Source organism: Cervus canadensis, chromosome 1 (assembly GCF_019320065.1).
Source record: "Cervus canadensis isolate Bull #8, Minnesota chromosome 1, ASM1932006v1, whole genome shotgun sequence".
NCBI classification, from domain to species: Eukaryota; Metazoa; Chordata; class Mammalia; order Artiodactyla; family Cervidae; genus Cervus; species Cervus canadensis.
The window spans coordinates 100,571,647-100,595,085 of NC_057386.1; the positions used below are offsets into that span (position 1 = coordinate 100,571,647).

The 23,439-nt window shown below is 37.4% G+C and overlaps 1 long non-coding RNA gene across 3 annotated transcripts; it reads left to right on the forward strand.

Moving 5' to 3' along the window:
• The first annotated feature begins 104 nt into the window (after positions 1 to 104).
• Positions 105 to 21,755, forward strand: LOC122453758. 3 transcript variants are annotated; one of them, XR_006273162.1, is made up of 4 exons: positions 105 to 248; positions 10,833 to 10,935; positions 14,638 to 14,755; positions 21,558 to 21,755. It is a non-coding gene; the product is annotated as an uncharacterized LOC122453758 (long non-coding RNA). The 3 variants fall into 3 exon arrangements; XR_006273163.1 differs by lacking the exon at positions 21,558 to 21,755 and adding an exon at positions 18,459 to 18,708; XR_006273160.1 differs by lacking the exon at positions 14,638 to 14,755.
• The last annotated feature ends 1,684 nt before the right edge of the window (positions 21,756 to 23,439 follow it).

Sequence of the window (23,439 nt, forward strand, 5' to 3'; positions counted from 1 at the left end):
CAAAAGTAGACTAAAGAGATGGCTGTTATCCTTGCATGCAAGCACTATCCAATACACTGAGGGCTTAAATAGAGGGAAGATGTGGGGGAAGGACAGATTCTCTCTCTGCTTGAGCTCAGACATCCACCTTTTCCTGCCCTTGGATGTGGATTCCCTGTTTTCATGCCTTTGCACTTGGACTGAACAGCTTTCCTGGTCCTCCAGCTTGCAGACTGCAGATCTTGGGACTTTGTTGCCTCCATAATCACGTGAGCAAATTTCTCTCTCTGTATAGCCTTTTGATTCTGCTTCTCTGGGCCTGACTAGCACACTTCATAAACCCGATTTTCTATTTTTGTTGTTTGCATGTTACCTATTTATAACTACAGACAAGCAATATTTTAGCATATTCATTTTTCATCTGTGCCATATCAAAGCCTATAAATGAACTTCATCATATATTTAACTTCAGAATGGTGATAAACCAAGAATTCCTGCTTTTTAAAGTGTTATCAGAAGGTGTGGCATGCAGCTCTGATGATCACATGTGCTCCCGGTGGACTTACCTTATCCTGAAGGATGCCAGGAAACTCAAGCCCTCCACATTCCTTCTCACATTCCATTCACAAATACCATTCCATTAATATAAATAAAAGAAAATAAATGTAATTTTTAAATGAATGTAGATGCACTTAGTGGCAAGCAGAAGTGTGTGTACATGTGTGTGTGTGCACGCGCGTGTGTGTGCGTGTGTGTGTACATGTGTGTGTGCATGTGTGTGTGTGTGTGTGTGTTGCGTGTTGTGTGTTTGCCATTCCTACCTAGTGAGAGCTGGATGGTGAAACCAGCTATCTGTGCCATTAATTTCTATTTTTTCTGAATTAATTTTATAAGATTTTTAATGTGGACCACTTTTAAAGTCTTTTTTGTTTGTTTGTTTTGGCTGTGATGTGTCTTCATCACAGCACTCAAACTTTCTCTAGTTGCCAAGAGTAGGGGCTACTCTTCATTGTCGTGTGCAGGCTTCTCATTGCGGTGCCTTCTCTTGACGCAGAGCCCAGGCTTTAGGGCACAGGGGCTTCAGTAGTTGCAGGGCATGGGCTCAGTAGTGGCTCTGAGGCATGTGGGATCTTCCTGGACCAGGATAAAATGGGTGTCCCTTGCATTGTAAGGCGGATTCTTAACCACTGCACCACCAGGCAAGTTCCACTTTTAAAGTCTTTTTTGAATTTATTACAATATTTCTCCTGTTTTATGTTTGGGTTTTTTGGCCCTGAGCCATGTAGGATCTTAGCTCCCTGACCCAAGATCTAACCCGAGATCCCTGCGTTGGAAGGAGAAGTCTGAACCACTGGACCACCAGGGAAGTCTCTATGCCATTTATTTCTGCAGACTGAAAAAAAAAAAAACTCAATTTAATATTAAAGAAAGTAGCGTTATTTTTCAGAGTGAAACAGAACTCTCAAAATCCTCAACAGCATTGTTTTCTCCATGACTCCGTGTATGAGGCAATCAAATCATCATTAAAGAAATGTCTCCGAGGAGGAAACCAGATCAAAGAGGTCAAATAATTCCCCTTGAATGACACAACTCAGAGGCAGAGCACTGGACCAAAGATCAGAAGACCCGGCATTCAGTCTTCCCACATCTTCCACCCCAGAGTTTTGTGTTTTGGAAGAAACAGTGTTTGACCTTGTGTGAATCATCATCCAAGTGCTTAAAACCTAAAAGAAGATAAGGGCTAACAAAATGTAAATAAATCATAGCACAGAAATATAGCCACAAGTTTGTCAAACCATCAAATAGTTGGCAGCTCTTTCTTTCCTTTTAGGGATTTTCTTGCTGGAGTTCACTTTCAGGTTAAGAGTAAAGCTTCCAAAGAGGTTACACTCATACAGCTTTGTTCCCACCCAGAACTACTGCCAGTAGAAACTTCCAGAAATGCCTGCGAAGTACAATTCTGGTTGGGAATAGAACAGGCACAATGTCTAAGGAATGACAACTGGCTTCCCTAAAGCAGGACTAAAGGCCTGAAGTAAACCTGAGCCCAGCTCCACCAAAAAATAACCCAGAACTAGTCATGCCCCCCACCGCCATCTTGTCCTCAAAGCCAAATGCAATTCCTGGCATGATCATGTTAAGTGGATGCTCTACTTGACTGTGCCAAGCCTGGACTGCTCTTCTCAGAAAAATTATCCCAATTTTCCAAATGACATGATCACATCAAGCCTTATGAGGAAGATGAGTCCATTTGAAGATCCTATTGTGTGTTTAGATCTAAATCCAACGAGCCTGGATGCATGTGTTATTTAATTCTGTAGTAATGGCTGTGTGACATGGGACCAGAAAGCCTCAGCAGCATGAGTTGCAACAAATATTTATTTCAGGTCATGTATATATAAGTTGCCTGGGTGCTGCTAGAGATCCCAACTCGATTCAACAAATCTTGTTCAGGTGTCCATGGTCAGCAGCAGGTTTTCACATCTCAGATGGACATTCTTTCACATACAGGCTCTGGGATATCTGACCAGTGTGCCTCCTCCAGCAGGCTCGTCTGAGGATATTTTCTTGGCAGGGATAGAGAAAAGAGAACAAGAGTGAACGAGAGAGGGGGAGACGGAGACAGAGCTTGAGGCTTAGCCTCAAAACTGGCACATGAGCATTTCTACCACATGCCCTTGGACAAAGCAAGTCATAAACTCAGGCCAGATTCAAAGAGTACAAAAATAGATCCTACTTCATGATTGAAAAAGCAGAAGAGTATAGATGTGGCAGAGAGTGGGGGTGGAGCGGGAGGAAGGATATTTTCACAGTCAGTATAGCCCACCTGGGACCTGCAGCCCAGCATGTAATGCTCGCTCCTCCTGAACGGTGAGTCACTGTGCCCAAGCTGGCTCTTGGGGCAATTCCCAGTGGACTGAGAGCTGTGATACCCTCTACTTCCTCTCCATCCTCCATAGGACCCACCACACTCTCTCATCTTTGGCCTTTTCCCTGACCTCCTTCATCCAACGATGTTTCTCACATCGTGAGAATCAGGCTCTGTCAGAACAGATGCCCAGCAGTCAAAACACACTGATGATGAACAGCCCCCCCCCGCCCCCAACGTCTGCTCATCAGCCGTCCATCTTCCCCGAGGGAAGCTTGTCCTAGACCCAGGCTCTCCAGGACTCTGAAATATTTGAGGCATCATTTCTTTCAAGTCTCTTGGCCATACTCTAAATAGTCCATTGATAATGTGAAATTCAGTACAATATCATTTACGAGCGTGTGTGTATTTTTCTGAAGAAAAGGTCTATAATTTCCACTGTATCCTTTAAAAAGGAGTCCATGGCTCAGAAAAGTTAAGAACGACTGCTTATTTGGGTGAAGCTGATAAAAAAAAAATCATCCTACTAAATACTAGTGAGCAGAGTAAACTTCACGCAGAGTAAACAGAGCCCTTGCGAGTTCTTTAACAGTTTACAGAACTGATATAGCTGAAGGGCATTTCAGGACCAAGGGGAGCAGGTGAATTTGTGGGACTGACCCTGATATTCCTGAAGCACTGTTTTTCCACTACTTTCCCTGGTGAGAGGCAGATCCATTATTAACCTAAAAAATATGCCCTGCCTTCACAATGAGTTAAATCTAATAGACATTTGGTGATATATAAATGCAAATCTCTTCCCTACACCAGTGCTTTATTATCCATTGAAAATGAATTTTCAAGTTGGTCCTGAGAGATTTGTACTGGAGCAGGGTGACCAGAGCAATGGGCACTGAAGACCATCACAGAGAAGTAAAAGGACAAAAAAGGGCCGGATTCCTCTAATAGTATAACTATTGTCATTTCTGTATCATAAAGAATCTGAACAGTAATTAAGATCATACTGATTTCAATCATGTGCAACCATCAGTCCTTCTGTGTCTTTTATTAATCATGTCTTGACAAAGAAAAACCTTGAAATTCTTTAAAGAATTTCATTCACTTCTTTTTAAAATAGTTTTATTTCTACTTTTTGTTGAATTATAGTTGATTTGCAGTATTATGCCAATCACTGCTATAGAGCAGAATGACTCAATTATATATGTGCGGTGGTTTAGTCACTAAGTTACATCCAACTCTTGCGACTCCATGGACTGTAACCTGCCAGGCTCCTCAGTCCATGGGATTTTCCATGCAAGAATACTGGAATGGGTTGCCATTTCCTTCTCAAGGCGATCTTCTCAATGCAGGAATTTTACCTGGGTCTCCTGCATTGCAGGCAGATTCTTTACCTACTGAGCCCCAGGAAAACCCCAGTTATATACATACATACATACATACTTTGTTAAATATTCTTTTCCACTATGGTTTATCTCAGGAAATTGGATATAGTTTCTTGCGCCAAACAGTAGGATTTGCTGTTTATCCATTCTCTGTACAATAGTTTGCAACTGCCAATCCCAATCTCCTAAAACAGCCCTCTCCCTCCCTCCCCTCCTCCCTTTTAGGTTGCTTCCATGTCCTGGAAGCAACCTGGAAGCATTCCTGTTTCAATGAACATGGGGGTGTATGTATCTTTTCAAATTATGGTTTTCTTGGGATTATATACCCAAGAGTGGGATTGAAGGATCACATGGTAGTTCTATTTTTAGTTTCTTAAGGAACCTCCATACTGTTCTCCATAGTGGCTGCTCCAACTTATATTCCCGCCAACAGCATAGGAGGCTTCCCTTTTTTCCACAACCTCTCCAGCAATTACTTTTTATAGACTTTTTATGTTAGTCAGTCTGACCAGTGTGAGGTGGTACCTCATTGTAGTTTTGATTTGCATTTCTCTAGTAATTAGTGATGCTGAGCATCTTTTCATGTGCTTGTTGGCTGTCTGTAGGTCTTCTTTGGAGAAATGTTTATTAAGGTCTTCTGTACATTTTTCTATGAGGTTGGTTTTTTGGTTGTTGAGTTGTATGAGCTGTTTGTACATTTTGGAGATTAACCCTTTGTTATTTGCATCATTTGCAAATATTTTCTCCCATTCTATAAGTTGTCTCTTCATTTTTATGGTTTCCTTTCCTGTACAAAAGTTTGTAAGTTTGATTAGGTCTCATTTGTTTATCTTTGTTTTTATTTCTCTTGCCTTGGGAGACTGATCTAAGAAAACATTTCTGTGATTTATGTCAGAGAATGTTTTTCCTATGCTTTCTTCTAGTTTTATGATGTCCTGTCTTATATTTAAGTCTTTAAGCCATTCTGTGTTTATTTTTATGCAGGTTGTGAGGGCATGTAAAGAACTTCCTTTACTTCTTAGTCAAGGACAGAACATTTCTTCTGGGAAACTGGACAGGGCAAGTGTGTACAGGTTGAGATCAGAGCATATACAATGCTGCCTGGTCTTGGTTTTGGAATATGGACAGAAAATATAGCAAGGGAAGAAGGAATTTTGGTGATGAAAAATATTAGAAGAGTGTTACCTTAAAAATTAGTTTTAGAACTTACAGAGTTATAATTAAGTAGCTTTTACAGAATGTCACTTGTCACCAATGTGTCTAATTTTATCTTTAATTTATATCTCAAAACTCAAAAAGAAGTGAATTTTAGCATATTTTTAAACTTTTTTGTAGATACCTCACTGGGAAGGCAAATACTGGATCTGCCTTTTCTGGACTTCAACCTAACAATAATAAAAACCCTGGTAGGCAGCTCTTCTCCCTTCCTTATTCCACTAAAAGATATCAGAAATCCATAGTCATTTCTATTTCCCAAGTAGAGTCACATCAATAAATGGTCCATATCCTCTATCATCAATGAACAGCCATTGTCCTTATTATTAACCCTATTGTTCTCCTCCTTCCAAAGAGAAGGTATTTTCCTTTTATCAAATATTCTAAAACAGCATCTAAATCATTTTGATATAAGTAGACTTCTAGTTCTAGTCAGACAAAATGTTCTTTTAGTTTTCAAAAGGGGCAGATTAATTTTCTTCCTGTTATTGAGAAACAAAATTATGCAATAAAAACAATGATAACAAAACAAATAAAAGCATCTCTGAAATATGGACTGGAATGCCATTGCTACTTTATTTTTTTTTTTGGCAAAGTAATATCTCTGCTTTTTATTTTTTTTAATTTTTTTTTTAATTTTTTTATTAGTTGGAGGCTAATTACTTCACAACATTTCAGTGGGTTTTGTCATACATTGATATGAATCAGCCATAGATTTACACTTATTCCCCATCCCGATCCCCCCTCCCACCTCCCTCTCCACCCGATTCCTCTGGGTCTTCCCAGTGCACCAGGCCCGAGCACATGTCTCATGCATCCCACCTGGGCTGGTGATCTGTTTCACCATAGATAGTATACATGCTGTTCTTTTGAAACATCCCACCCTCACCTTCTCCCACAGAGTTCAAAAGTCTGTTCTGTATTTCTGTGTCTCTTTTTCTGTTTTGCATATAGGGTTATCATTACCATCTTTCTAAATTCCATATATATGTGTTAGTATGCTGTAATGTTCTTTATCTTTCTGGCTTACTTCACTCTGTATAAGGGGCTCCAGTTTCATCCATCTCATTAGGACTGGTTCAAATGAATTCTTTTTGACGGCTGAGTAATATTCCATGGTGTATATGTACCACAGCTTCCTTATCCATTCGTCTGCTGATGGGCATCTAGGTTGCTTCCATGTCCTGGCTATTATAAACAGTGCTGCGATGAACATTGGGGTGCACGTGTCTCTTTCAGATCTGGTTTCCTCAGTGTGTATGCCCAGAAGTGGGATTGCTGGGTCATATGGCAGTTCTATTTCCAGTTTTTTAAGGAATCTCCACACTGTTTTCCATAGTGGCTGTACTAGTTTGCATTCCCACCAACATATTATAGTAAGCTTGTTAATATTTTACAACAAGCTCTCTTAAACAAAACTCTTATATTCATCTGTATGGGGGTAAAATAGAAGAGTGTTGTAAGAATGCTTGAACCTGGAAGAAAAGGACAAAAATTTGCAAATGATTGCAATATACAAGACACTCCATCAGGTGACTTAGATGTGTTATGTTATTTTCTACTCACAGAAAAACCCATGTTACATGGAGAAAACTAAATTTCCAGAAGTAAATTTCACAACCTGCCCAATGTCTCCATTGCTGGGTCTTGAAGGAAGGATTTAAACACAAGAGATGCTTAAATATAAAAAAAGTGCCAAACCTCCACTCTCACACGATCCCTTTTGAATTCTCAGATCAAAGCAAAGGAAACTAAATCAAGGCTACAGATGAGATGCTTTAATTAATATGACTGAAGTCAGAACCATAAGGCATTTTAAAAACGCTGAAAGTGAGATAGAAAAAGAAAAAAATTCTGCAACTTTCCCTAGAGTCTGCTTGAATCACAGAGGATTTTTTCCTGAACTTTTTCGCTATGAAGGACAAATTGTCTGCAGGCCAGTATTTGCATCTCATTTTTAATCTATCAACAACAGCTTGTCTTTTTACACTTCTGTCCTTGAAAACGTTCTTCAAGCCCTAGCATCTTTTTCAAAGCCTCTCTTAATTTGTAGCTCAAATGCAGAAGCAGAAGTCACCCTTGAGAAAATATTCAGAGCCATCCCTTAATTTAGGGCATGAGTCAGGAGTCAGCAGAGCCATCCCATAATTCTACAATATACAATTCAGCTTTGAGTATCAGACCAGTAAAATAAATTCATAAAAGTAATGAGAAAAAGTAATTCTTATAAAATCTCATGAAAAGACAAAACTTGAAAACTCACAAATTGTTATTGTATTTGTAGGCATTGATGGATTCAATTACAACACTAGACAAGAAACTTTTAGTGCGTATCCAAACATTTTCAATAATTAAATCATGTCATTTCATGCTGCCTAATAGCTGCTGGCACCAACTGTGCACTAATCTCCAAAGAGGACCAAAGAAATCAAGGATAACCATCTCCTGCCACTAATCCACAGGGAGGTTTGCAAGTTTTACTGTAATACATTGTAGGAAGTCAATTGTAGGCTCACCACCATTGAACAAACAGCTTGAGATGGTAGCTGAAACAAAGAAAATGAAATCAGGAAGAAATGCATGGATGAATACAGAACCCTACATTTAGGTCACAAAATCTGGATAAATACAGAGTGAGGAAAAGTTGTCTAACAGTACAGCTTGTGACAAAGAATTAGAGACATTTTATTTTAGGCTTAAAATAAATTACTGTAATGAAGAAGCTCTCCAGAAAGCAAATGCTGTTTCAGGCTTTATTGATAAACATAGGCTGAGAGTAACTGACATTCCAACCATGTTGAGAGCACCACCTGCTCAAGAGGCTGTTTTCTAGATGGACACTAACAATTTCGAAATTTTTCCATATGGAGAATGGTCAAAGGAAACGGGTTACTCTAATCTATATGACTGTATATAACATAAAAATAGAAGCCCATCGCCCTCAAATATTTGAAGGATAGTAGTCTAGATGAAAGATTAAAATCATTTTCCATGATTTTGGCAAGACCTAAGGGTGGAAATTATAACAAAGCTTGCTTCGACTTAAAACATAGAAGTATCTCTAATATTAGTCATACAAAGGGACAAATTTGCCAGATTGCCCCTAGAGTATTGTCTTAGATTTTGGTGCTGAAGGAGGAGATATGGTAAGAAAAGATACTTATATCTGAAAGGGATGTGCTTCTACATGGCCTCTGTGTTCTAGACTATGGAAGGGCTGAGCCAGGTATCTTAGAGGCATAAACTAAAGGGAGAAGATGATACTAATTTACAAATGAAACTTAAAAACAAGAATCTAAGAAGAGTTCTTAACCATAATGCAAATATGATACAAGTCTTCAAGGTATATTGAAAATTCTCTTTGGTTCCATATTTGTTCATTTATATTTTTAATGTACTTCTTGAATATAAAAGTCCTGAAACAACAAAGTGAAGCTTCTGCTCATTAGTTTTTTTACTTGCTAAATGTCTTCAATTTGAGGTTAGGGTTCATTGAACAACCATGATTTCTCTTTCAACCCACAAAATGACACCAAACACTTTATAACTTAGCAATTCCAAATCACTCAGAATTTTCATCTCCGATAAAAAAAAAAAAAAAAATTGGATGATATCTACAAGCCAACCTTCCCAAACCTCCATCAGCCTAGGTCACTGAGCTGACTTTCTAGGATTAGAGATTAAGGATGTCCTTTTCTCACCTCCAAAAGGCTAGATGACATCAATATGATGCCATCAAAATGGCCTCTGTGGGGAGGAGGAGAGTTAAATTTACTTCTAAATTAAATCATGGAACTCTATATTACCTAAAAGCTTACTGTGGGTATCCATTTTGTGAGCTTCAAATAATAACAAATTTTTATTTTGAGCAGTGTCAAAATTGGAGTTAGAAGTGTATTAATGAAAAGCATGGTTATAAACATCATCAGTTAAAAAACATATGTATGAATGCTACATTTATACATAAGAATGTAGGAGATTTTTAGACAGCAGTCGTTTTTGGCAATTATCATTTCCCTAGGATTAAAGAACATAGCTATGTGCCTACCCATTATTGAGACTTCCAGACTTCAGTTATTTCCCCAGGGTTAGGCACCCCACTCCAGTACTCTTGCCTGGAAAATTCAATGGACGGAGGAGCCTGGTAGGCTGCAGTCCATGGGGTTGCAAAGAGTCGGACACGACTGAGCGACTTCACTTTCACTTTCACTTTTCACTTTCATGCATTAGAGAAGGAAATGGCAACCGACTCCCGTGTTCTTGCCTGGAGAATCCCAGGGACGGCAGAGCCTGGTGGACTGCCGTCTATGGGGTTGCAGAGAGTCAGACACGACTGAAGTGACTTAGCAGCAGCAGCAGCAGGTCTTCCTTACATCACCTTTACCATATATTTGTAAATAATTATAAATCTTTTCCTTCCTTCCTCACTTTTTTGCCTCTCTTTCGCTCCCTTCCTCTACTTCCTTCATCACCATTTCCCTCAAGGGCACTCAAGGGCAATTTCTTTGGTTTCTCTTTAGGCATTCTATGTAAAAAGATAAAATAAGAGAGTTAGACCCACTCTTCTGTAGAAAATGAGAGACATTTTATGGGGGTCAGAGCAGGCCACCCCAAATACGCCACTTTGGCATATTGATCATTTTGAATTAAAGTTACTGAAGAAACAGCCAGTGACAGGAGGATGCTCTGACCTGCCTCCATCCTCCTGAGAGAAGGAAAACTCTCGCATATAAAAGGTACTGTCCTCACACCAGAAATAGACATCCTTACTGCCAGAGATCAGAAGTTCAGGGCCAAGAAGGCTACATGAACAAACTCTGCTCAGCTTTTATACTAACTAGTACTCAAGCCTGAATTTCTTCATCTTGTCAGTTCTTCAAAATTTAATTTCTACTTTCTCTAAAAGGTTACAGAAGTCTCTTGCTATTCCCATCGGAATTGGTTCCAGGAGTCACTGTGTGTACCAAAATCCATGAGTGCTCAAGTCTCTTATATAAAATGGGACAGCCTTCCATATCTGTAGATTTCTCATCCATGAATTCTTCCAACCATGGCTTGAAAATTTTGATCTGTGGTTGGTTGAATCTATATATGCAAAACCCATGGATTTGAAAAAAGAGGACCAACAAAAAATTTTTTTCAAATTTTTATTGAAAAAAATTGGTGTGTAAGTGGACCCATATAGTTAAAATGTGTGTGTTGTTCAAGGGTCAACTGTATACAAGTTGCTTGCTTTGATCATTTCTCTGAGTCCCATATTTCTATAAACAACTGAGAGTACAAAATTAAAATTTGATTTTCCTCTGTAATCTGTCTCATGTGAATTTAATTGTTAGACCAGCCAGAAGAACTTGGAAGTGTAGAGAAAACATTTTCTTCCCCAACAGCTGGAAAAACAGTCAGCAGGATAAACTTCACTAGCTGAATGCTGTTTGCCTTGAGTCTACCGCAGCTGATAAACCTGGGACTTCTGAGGAGCCCTGGCTGAAGGTAAGGATTTGTACCTGTCAGTCTCCTGAATCTCTGCCTGCAGGGCCCCATGGAAATGAAAATAGTGAGAACTCTTTTCTTTCCTTTAGCTAAATTTAGATTAGCAGGAGAAAATATTTGTCGAACTAGCTTATTTGGCTTCTGGTAAAAAATTGAGAATTTTTATTTTCTGTTGACCATTTTCCATGTGTTTTGTTGTCTGTTGTGTCATTTGTCATAAGGAGGAAAACTATAAGATGAAGTTTTCCTTTCGCTTTGTTCTTTGTCTTAATTGGCTTTGTGACCTGTGAGAACATCAGGTCCATAAAAGACCTTTATAGTCTCAACCTTCATTTCCTGAGGCTAGAAAATTCCCCATTCCAGTAGCATCTGCCCCAGTTAGAGATTAGCAGGCCTGTAACTGGAGGCTTTACAACTTTCCATGTGGATCTGAAGACATTCTTTTCTCTACAGCATCCTTACCACCTATATGACAAAGTCTTTGATTTCTTAGGCTCTTTTTGGGAGTGAAATGAATGGATCTTGTGAGCTCTTGCAATTTACTGTGGACCCCTCTTGGGTGGTGGTGGTTTAGTTGCTAAGTTGTGTCCGACCCTTGTGAGCCCCATGGACTATAACCCAACAGGCTTCTCTGTCCATGGGGTTTCCCAGGCAAAAATATTGGAGTGGGTACCATTTCTTTCTCCAGAGGATCTTCCTGACCCAGAGATCAAACCTGTGACTCCTGCATTGCAGGCAGATTCTTTACCACTGAGCCACCTGGGAAGCCCAGACTCCTCTTGAGCCCTTAGTTAAGCCATAAAAAGCCTTATCAGTTTGAGTCGCTATTGAGATTAAAAGATCTGACTTGTCAATGGCCAGGTGATAGATTCTTTGAATTGATTATATTAAAAAGAAAGAAAGAAAACATTTTTAGAAAGCTCTCATCCAGAGGAGCCTGGCGAGCTGTCATCAATGGGGTCGCAAAACGTTGGACACAACTTAGTGACTCATGGACACACACACACACACACACATCCTTGGGACTTCGCTGGTGGGCCAGTGGCTAAGAATCCATGTTGCCAATGCAGGGGGGCCCAGGTTCCATTCCTAGTCAGGGAGCAAGATCCCACATGCCGCAACTAAGAGTTCTCATGCCACAACTAAAGACCCTGCATGCTGCCACTAAGACTGGTGTAGCCAAATAAATAAATATTTTTTGGAAAAAGAAAGCTCTTGTCCTCAAAAATTGTCTTATTGGTATAAATGAGATGGCCAAATTAAAAAGAGGACACAAAGAAATGTAACAGCTAGCCTTAGGAACTCTCTTAACAAGGTGGGAAAAAAAAAACAACAGAAAATAACACTTAGAATAAAATTAAAGTCCCCATTCAATATAAATTCCTTTTCTTGAAATCTGAACACATCTCATCAGCAATTCCCTTAACTCCCCAAACTCCTCCATTTTCCCTAGAAAAAAATAATAAACACCCAGCTACTATTTTAACTTCGCTTTGCTACAAGATTTACAGAGAACACGACAGCCTAAGACCTAAGATATAGAGGTCACTCATGTAAATATTACAAGTCAGGAAATAAATTTAACAGAAGCATTCAGAACAAGCAGTAAGTCTCAAACATAAGATCTGTTTTCCTGGGTTCTATAATCAGGTCCTGCCAGCTTCACACTTTCCTATGCAATATCCTTTGTGAATAAGTCTTAGACCCCCAAAGAATTTACATCCTTGGACAGCAACAGACCCTTTAAATTATAAAACCTTTTTACCTTCACTTCAGGGGATTTTTACCAAATTTAGGGAGCTCAAAAAATTCATTCTTTCACTGTCCCTTAAAATTGTAACTTGTACCATGTTTTTAAATATAAACACTCCTTCTCACAGTTGCCTGCAACTGAGTCTGGCTAGCTCAGTCAGTAAAGTCTGAAGGGAAAAAAGAAAAGGAAAGAAAATCTAGCCTTTTAAAATACAAACTGCTGGAAAGGTCTTTTTTCAAAATCCAGTTCACAGCCTCCTTAATATTACCAATATGACTGGTAATTACCAATATGATTGATATCAAAGATAAATATGATTCTTAAAAACATCCTCCAAAAATAGAGGAAAGTTTCAATCAGATGAATAGATAAACAACTTATTGCAACTGTTATTAACAGACTCGTGAGTTTTATATTGTTATACTTGGTTCATGGCTAAAATTTTACAAGAAAAGCTATAAGAGCTTTGTGTTTGTAAGTACATCTATGTATGCACACTAGAGTTATGGTACTCTTCTACCTCTGGATGGTATTACCAATATTGAGACAGGGCTCTATTTGGCTTAAAAATAAATGCTTATGAATTAAGTATTTCTAAATTTCAGAGATATAATAGAAATCAACTCAAATGCTTTTGAAGTTCATGTTATGTATAATAATTTTCAGTAACTAGAAAGTAGTTTGTTGGTTTAAGTAATACTGACGTGGCTTTAGAGTAATCAATATGAAGAATAGTACTTTTATCCTACCTAGGTTCACTGAAAGTCAAATAAGCTCATGCTATTTCTGTTACAAAATTTGTCAGCAAGAAAAATAGTATAAAAGGATGGCTAACTTCTTTAATATCTTATAAAATGTTCATGAGCATAATTGTTAAAAACAGATGAATTAAATAGATATAAGCAAAATGAAAGTTTTAAGGTAGATTTTTAGCAATGATTGTTTTATGATATATCTCCTTACATAGTTTCCCAAATCTCTTTGGTCACTTCCAACCCTAAAAGTTCACTAAGTTAATTAAATGATGGGGATTCATTGAAAGTACAGATTATTTTAAGTAAGATAAGATACTGAAATCTTAAATGCTAAGCACATCTAAGTTTAACAACTTCTGGTCTCTTATTACAGAGACTAAAGATGCTTGAGTATCTTAGGAAACATAACTTATGCCATACTGAAAAATTGTACTTAAAGGAAGCACATAAACACATAAATCTGCCAATATAAAGATTGCTGGTATAGAAAAATTGACAGTTCACGTTTGCTTACTTCTTAGATATCACTGGAAGTTCATGTATTTAAGATTAAAGAATTCCAATGAGTTATCTGATTATAATTACTAGAACTAACGAGGGAAACAAATGTGTGTTTGGGAAAAAAAATAGACTATATGTTTTTTGGTAAGAAAGGGTATGAAGAATGGAGATACATTTTTCTGAGAAAAGAGAAAGTAATTTTTCCTAAAATAAAGCTTATTGTTTCTGAAGAGGCAGAAAAAACAAGGACAAACCAAAGTGGACATGAAAATTTATAGGTTTGTGAAAAAGAAATCTTGGGAAAATAATTTTATGCATGTTCAAGGTGAATAAAGTTGAATAAATTTATTATAAGTCCTTTGAAAATAAGCTTTAATGTCAATAGTATTTTTACATAAAACTGTACCTTAATTTTTTTTGATCTGCTTAAAAAAACACAAATTTTATTTGGATTATTGGTCTGCACTTTTCACTCAGTTACCTCAACTTCCATCTAAGCAGTTGATAAATTTATATCAAGTACAAATTGAAAATTGAATCTCTGATCCCTTAAGATTAATTTTGCTGCAATTTTGGCTCATGAAGTCCTCAAACATGGCAGTGAGATTGGGTTATTGGTATTATATAATACTGTCTTAAAATGCACCCTGTGTTATGAATCACAACTGTTTAACAGAACTAACCTATTCTCAGGACTGAATTTTTGGTTAAAGCATGGAACCATGGAACAATCCATGGAACAAAGAAGCATGGACCAGTCAGTAATTCAGCTACTAGCCTAATTCTTGCTTCACAGCTACCAGCTCAACTTGTAAGTATGAAACTTTCAGGGAAGTTTCAGAAGAGGAAACTAATGAGGTTCAGAAAAGGCTAGCTCAAACTTATTTGCAGCAATAGAAAACAGACTTGTGGACAAAGCCAGGGAAGGACAGGGTGGGATGAATTGAAAAAGCAGCACTGAAACATATACATTGCTTATTGTTGTTTTTTGCTCCCTAAGCCATGTTCAAACTCTTTGCAACCCCATGAACTGCAACACACCAGGTTTCCCTGTCCTTCACCATTTCCCAGAGTTTGCTCAAATTCTTATCCCAATATTGAGTCAGTGATGCTCTCTAATCATCTCATCCTCTACTGTCCCCTTCTCTTTTTGCCTTGAATCTTTCCCAGCATCAGGATCTTTTCTAATGAGTCAGCTCTTTGCATCAGGTGGCCAAAGTATTGGAGCTTCAGTTTCAGCATCAGTCCTTCCAATGAATATTCAGGATTGATTTCCTTTAGGATTGACTTGGTTTGATCTCCTTGCAGTCCAAAGGACTCCCAAGAGTCTTCTCTGGCAAAATTCAAAAGTGTCAATTCTTTGGCACTCAGCCTTCTCTGTGGTCCAACTCTCACATTCATATATGACTACTGGAAAAATCATAGCTTTCACTATACAGATCTTTGAAGGCAAAGTGATGTCTCTGCTTTTTAATATACCATCTAAGCTTGTCATAGCTTTCCTTCCAAGGAGCAAGCATCTTACTTTCATGGCTACATTCACCATCCACAGTGATTTTGGAGATTAAGAAATCTGTCACTGCTTCCACTTTTTCCCTTTCTGTTTTCCATGAGGTGAAGGGACCAGATGCCATGATCTTAGTTTTTTGAATGTTGAGTTTAAAGCCAGCTTTTTCACTCTCCTCTTCACCCTTGTCAAAAGGCTGTTTAGTTCCTCTTCACTTTCTACCAGTAGAGTGGTATCATCTGCGTATCTGAGGTTGTTGATATGTCGCCCAACAACATTGATACCAGCTTGTGATTCATCCAGCCTGAGATTTCACATGATGTACTCTGCACATAAGTTAAATAAGCAGGGTGACAATATACAGCCTTGTCATACTCCTTTCCTAATTTGGAACCAGTCAGTTGTTCCATGTCTGATTCTAGCTGTTGCTTCTTAGACCTGCATATAGGTTTCTCAGGTGGCAGGCAAGGTGGTCTGGTATTCCCATCTCTTTCAGAATTTTCCACAGTTTGTTGTGATCCACACAGTCAAAGGCTTTACATAGTCAACAAAGTGGAAGTAGATGTTTTTCTGGAATTCCTTTGCTTTCTCTATGATCCAACTAATGTTGGCAGTTTGGTGTCTGGTTCCTCTGCCTTTTCTAAACACATTTCATACATCTGGAAGTTCTCGGTTCACTTGCTGCTGAAGCCTACCTTGAAGGATTTTGAGCATTACCTTGCTAGTATGTGAAATGAGTGCAGTAGTATAGTAGCTGAACATTTTTTGGCATTGCCCTTCTTTGGGATTGGAATGAATACTGGACTCTTTCCAGTCCAGTGGCCATTGCTCATTTTTTCAAATTTGCTGACATATTGAGTGCAACACTTTAACAGCATCAGTGTTTAGGGTTTTAAATAGCTTAGCTGGAACTCTGTCACCTCTACTGTTCACAGTAATACTTCCTAAGGCCTACTTGACTTCACACTCCAGGATGTCTGGCTCTAGGTGAGTGATCACACCATCATGGTTACCTGGGTCATTAAGATCTTTTTTGTATAGTTCTTCTGTGTATTCTTGCCACCTTTTCTTAATATCTTCTGCTTCTGTTAGGTCCTTACCATCTCTGTCCTTTATCATGCCCATTCTCCATGAACTGTTCCCTTAGTATCTCTAATTTCCTTAAAAAAATCTCTAGTCTTTCCCATTCTATTGTTTTCCTCTATTTCTTCTCATTGTTCACTTAGGAAGACCTTCTTGTCTCTCCTTGCTATTCTCTGAAACTCTACACTCAATCTAATATATCTTTCTCTTTCTACCTTGACTTTTGCTTCTCTTCTTTCCTTGGCTATTTGTAAAGCCTCCTCAGACAACTACTTTGCCTTCTTGCATTTCTTTTTCTTCGGGATGGTTTGGTCACTTCCTTCTGTATAATGTTATATATTTAATGTATACCCCAGTGGGAATTTTCTATATGACACTGGGAGCTCAACCCAGCCCTCTGTGACAACCTAGAGGGATCGGATGGGGTGGGATGGAGGTTCAGGAGGGAGGGGGCATATATACACCTATGGCTGATTCATGTTGATGTATGGCAGAAACCCACACAACACTGTAAAGCAATCATCCTCCAATTAAAAATAAATTTTGAAAAAGAAAATGAAAAACCCAGCTCAAAATGTGCTTCTTGGCAGATTCATTATTTTGAATAAAATTACTCAAGCAAAAGCAAGAAGGATATTCTGACCATTTTTGTTCCCCCTGGAAGCGTGAAATAAATCTTCTAGTGAAAGATACCCTCCTCCCACCAGGAGGTAAACAGAGAGCCTTATTGCTGGAGATCAGGAATTCAGGGCCAAGAAGGCTACATAAACAAACTCTGCTTAGTTCTTCACTAATTAATACCCAAGCTTAAGTTTGTCTGTCTTCTCAGTTCTTCTCAAATTTATTGTTCCTTTATCTAAAAGGTCTAAAAGCTGTGTGCTTTGGTCACTCCTTTGAGTCTCATATTTCTGTAAACTCTTGTACTCATGAAATTGAAATTATATTTTCTCCCAGTAATCTGTTTCACGTCAATTTAATAATCATCCAGAAGGACCTAGAAGAGTAGAGGAAATTTTTTCTCCCCAATACATTCAAAAGTCCTGGAGAAGATGAATAAATACGTGTGTGTGTGTGTGTGTGTTGTATGTATACACATATATATATGTATGTATGAGTGTGTCTGTGTGTGTGTGTATATATATATATAGTCCTTTGCATAATTCTAAGTGATTATAGTTTTAAGCTGTAAGCTAATGGTCTGACACACATTTTATAACTGAAAGTGGAATGAAAATTAGTTAGGGAATACTGTGTGTGCAAAAAATTTTTGCTTTCACCAGGCTAGAGAACATTGTTTATTTTTTCATCAGTGGAAAGAAAAACCCAGTGGCAGTTTCCAGCTCTTAGCATCCTCTGGTTATAGAGGTCCACTACATGTATCATCACAATGCCAGATAGAAACTCTAGATCAGGGAGCATCACGCTTCTCCCTATCAATTTGAGTATTAGAACAGGCTCTGAAAATGTTGATTTTCCAAAGTGAAGTCTGCGATAAAGAAGAGGAGCTGCTCTCAGTAACTTGCCATCTGAAATACTAAATTCTTCTGGGAACAAGTGAGAGAAACCTTCCCTTAGCTGAAAAAAACAAAGAGGTAACTAACAAACTAGATTTTCAAGGCAACTGACATTTACTCATACTTACAGGTTGCACAAATGCTAGGCTGAGAGTGAAAGCTTATAATTTTGGTACCAGCTCCCCACACGAGAGACTAAACACAGACAATTACAAATGATAAAAAATATATACACAGAATCCATCTCTTTGTTTAAAGATATGTGTACTCAAAGCAATAGTAAAGCTAGCAAGAGAAATTGTCTGTCCAGAAAGGCTTCCAAAAGAATGTAAATAGTGTAGAAAAGAGGGCTTCAAATTTAGAACCTGAAGGTATCTTTAAATTCTTCAGTGCATTCTTCTATTTTTCAGATATGGAACGAAATAAATGATGTGAAGAAACACAGACACAAATTCAAAATTTCACACTGAAGCTTGGATCTTTTGAGGACTTATTCAGAGTTCTTCCCACACAACATTCTATTCTGTAATCCCTTATTGACTGCCTAAAACATGGGTGGCACGTTGATAGCTAGGGCTCTAAAGATGAATTTTCACCCATAGACGTATATTATAGGGAGAGGAAGCCATATGAAGAGATTTTCCAATGCATATGAAGTAGTGTGTGTCATAAAGGAAGAATAATATAAATTCTACCACATTAGACACAGCATTTGAGAACTGGCAAATACTGAGCAAGTCTATAAACATGGTCCATGACCTGATAGCTTTGTTGTTGTTGATGATGATGTTTTAAAATTTTTAAAAAGTAAAATGAAGTACTGTAATAATGCCATTTATAATAAGAAATATATTGTCTTTTTTATCCTTAAACAGAATGCCTAAAACCACTGGAATTTTCACTAAGTGGTGAAATTGACAAAAGTGTCTTGCTGTGTTCATGAGGTGGTTTGGACCTCACCTATGGATGGGGGCTAGTTACCAAGAACACCAACCATATGATCAGAGAATTGAAACTTTCAGTCCCATCCCCTGACTTCAGGGGTGGGAGAGGAGCTACAGATTTAATTAATTGCCAATGGACAATAACTTAATCAATCTCCCTTTGTAATAAAGTCTTCATTAAAACCCAAAAAGTTTGAGGCAGGTGAGCACATGCTGATTTGGGAAGGATAGTATGCTAGGAGATGGGGCAAGACACTCCACACCTTTTCCCCATACCTGCCCTGTGCATCTCCTCCACCCGGCTGTTCCTGAGTCATATTTTTTTAAATAGGAAATCAGTCATCTTGAAAGTAAAATGTTTCTCTGATTTCTGTGAGCTGCTTTAGTAAATCAAACCTCCAATCTATAGCCAGCAGGTCAGAAGCACAGGCGACAACCAGGGCTTGTGATTGTCATCTGAAGAGGGATGGGGGAAGTCGTGTGGGACTGGTGTTAGAGGATTGCTTGGTGATGTGGGAAAAACTCTCCCCACTGGGTGCAGAATTTCAGATACTACTACCTAAATATAAGTGCAATATAAAAACAAGTATTGTTTCCAACTAAAAATTAGTTGTCAATAATATTGTATACTCTAGATTTATTCACTAGATTACCAAAATTAAATAAGACTTGAAAGAGGAATATATTCAAGTACATGATTCCCTTTGAAATGAATGTTCCTTACATTTTGCACATAAGCTCCACTATAATTTGACTTTTACACTGTTCATAAACCTCTCTTCTAAAAAGTAAGCTGGGAAGGAGACTAGAAATTAACTCATTAGCCACAGTGAAGGAAATTAGAATGTGTCCCAAGACATTTAGGGATTATTAGGAAAATGTCATTTATGTTCAATTTTTGTTATCTTTGTTATCTTAAAGAAATAATGGAGACAGGAAAGCTCCATAGTTTCATTAAAATGTAAACTTCTAACACAATAAACCCCAGAATTTATTTAAAGGAAAACTTCACAGAATATAAGAGCAAATAATTTCTTTGTTTCTTTTTCTTACCAATATATTCCTTAGTTTTTTCTTCTTCCCAGTCATCATGAATTATTCTCATTGATTTCATAAAAGCTCATATCTTTAGAAAATTCTGGGAACTGTTTATTTTAAAGCATTTTTCTAAAATATGCTCTTTTCACATGTGAGTAAAATGATCTTGTTTAAATTAGCAGAAAACAACCTATTATGTACTCTGTTACATGCTAAATGGAGAAGGAAATGGCAACCCACTCCAGAGTTATTGCCTGGAGAATACCACGAACAGAGGAGCCTGGCAGGCTACAGTCCACGGGATTGCAAAGGGTCGGACATGACTGAGTGACTATCACCACATGCTAAAATTCAGCAAAACTAATGAACAGAATACAGTATCTGTGTAATAAATGTGCTGTGCTGTGCTTAGTCACTTAGTCGTGTCCAGCTGTTTGTGATCCCATGGACTGTAGCCCTCGAGGCTCCTCTGTCCATGGGAATTCTCCAGGCAAGAATATTAGAATGGGTTACCATGCCCTCCTCCAGGGGATCTTCACCACCCAGGGATCCAACCCACGTCTCCTGCATTGCAGGTGGATTCTTTACTGTCTGAGCCATCAGGGAAGCCTGTATAATGAATACTATGTATCAATAAAAAAAAAAAATGAAGTCACAATACATGTTAGAGCATGAATGAATCTTGAAAATATGCTAAATGAAAGATGCCAGTGATAAAGGGCCATGTAGTCTATGATTTCAATTATATGAAATAATCAGCATAGGTGAATCCACAGAGATAGAAAGAATTTGGTGATTGCTTGGGCTCTGGCCTGGGGGAGGGGTGCTGGGGGCCTGGGGAAAGACAGTTAATGTGTACAAGATGTTTTAGGTGAGTGCTGGAAATGTTCTAAAATTAGACCATGGTGATGGATGAACAACTGTGTAAATATACCAAAACGCACAGAACTGTAAACTTTAAATAAGTGGATTTATGGACTGAGCACACATGCATGGTACATGAACTGTTTATCAATAAAGCTATAAAATGAAAAAATAAAACCCACCAACATACACATGGATACACCATTTTCTACAGTTCTATGAATTTTTAAAATAATGTAAAATAATTATTAAGGTAATAGATGCACCAGATTTTGAAATTAAATTATTCACAATGCACCAAAAAACAATATCCTTATACATAAATTCTATACATTGGTTGGCGTATAATACTAGAATGAACTTCTAAAACTGAACTTGTTACCTTGAAGAGTATGTAGATTTTAATATAGTTTTGGCAGATTGCTCCCAAAGTTACTGTTACCAGCAGAAGAGTCCTAACTTCACCGCATTCCAACCAATGGGGCTTTATAGATGTCTCATTCTAATCTGTCTTACCAAATCTGGATTTGGTCACATTTTTCAGTCCTTATTATACAAACACAAAAAAATACTGACAGCCTCTGCCTTCTTATACCATTTGAAAAACTGATTAGTGCTTCTCAACTGGTGGTCCTGTGATTAAGAATCCACCTTGCAATGCAGGGGACACCTATTACATCCCTGGTCCGGAAAGATCCCACACACTGCAGGGCAACTAGGCCCCCGCCACCACCATGGAGCCCACACGCCACAACTGTGGAAGACTATGCTCTGCAATAAGAGAAGCCACTGCAGTGAGAAGCCCATGCACCACAATCTGACGGCTGACCGTGCTGAGAAAGCCCACATGCAGCAACGAAGATCCAGCACAGAAAAAATGTATATATATATATATGTTTAATTAATTTTTAAAATAAATAAAAAATAAAAAACTTATTAATCCCCTTGATTCCATTGATTCTGATTCTACAAAATATAAATTCACTAAACTATCCATGTAAGCCTTTTATCTTATCAATTTTTTCATATTTCATTCACAAATATGTTAATTATAATACTTAAAAGTTACATTTCCATTCTGTGCTTTAACCTAATTTACATAATTATCTAAATAAGGAATCTGACATTTGGGATTTCCAATTTTAATATATTATTTTGTATTCTGGCAAAACACTTAAATTATACTTCCTTATTTGCACATAAATATAACAAATCATATAGATTTTTTTCATGGAATACATATTTTACCTAATTTAGCCTATTGATGGTATAGAGCAAACTTATCTTTTGAATACCTTCCATTTATCCCTCTTCTTTTTCTCTTACATACTGTCTTTTTTGTGCACATAGGCACACATATACATACACATACACATGTGTGCATGATCACATGTATACTTTACAGTAGGTCAAGGAGGCAAAATGAGCATTTTGTGGATCTAACTTTCCTTATTTGTAATTATTTTCCTAGGATAGATTTCCAGAAATGATATTGCTATGACAAGTATGTTCTTTTTATTGCTCTTAATTTTATAATGTTGATTTCTAAGCAGTGCTATACCAACTACTTACCATTAAAGAAAATATAGCTATCACTAATGATTAGCATTGGTTATTTTTTTATTCTATATACCTGGTTAATTTAATTGATGAAAATGCTCCCACATTTATGCTTTAATTTGTATGTCTTTTTTGACTAGTATGGTACTAGCAAATAATGTTTCTTTAATAGTTTTATGTACCCTTAGTGAATGCTCAAACATGATTATTCATACTTAAATTTTTTCTTCTCCATTTTAATATTTTGAGTAAATTAACTATTCATTGTATGATTTTTGTCATTCTTTTGTTTTCTTTTTCCTTTAGGATATGTTTGATTATAGGATTTATGACACACAAAATTTTTCAATTTTTAAAGAGTCCAATCTGTCCTTTTCTTTTGTGATCACTGTCATTTCTAAGCTTAGACAGATATCACCTCCCCAAAGACTTGGCAATTAATTAGCTTTAGTATCTTCTAGGGTTTCCTGGTATGATGTTTGCATGCAAAATCTAGTTTAGAAAATAGATTATAAAGACAACTGATTAATAGTAAAACTCACTTTCTAAGTGACAAATTTTCACTTTCTAAGTGAAAATATTTTAAAAAGCTATTTAAAATAGATAGCTTAGCAATTTGTATGGGAGCAATAAGTTGGACACTTGGATCCTTCTATTCAGTGAATCTTAAATTATAGGTCAAATTGGCAACATATACATACATGTATAGAGATTTCTCACAAATATGTCATTTAATATAAACTACTTTATTTTTATAGATTTGTAATTGAAGGATGGTTAATTTACAACCTGTGTTAGTTTCAGTATACAGTGAAGTGATTCACTTAAGCACACACACATATATGTACATATGTTATTTTTCAGATTCATTTCTTTTATTGGTTATTACAAGATACTGAGTATAACTCCCTGCCCTATGCAGTACGTCCTTAATGGTTAGCTCTTTTAGATATAATAGTTGTGTATATGTCAATCCCAAACTTCT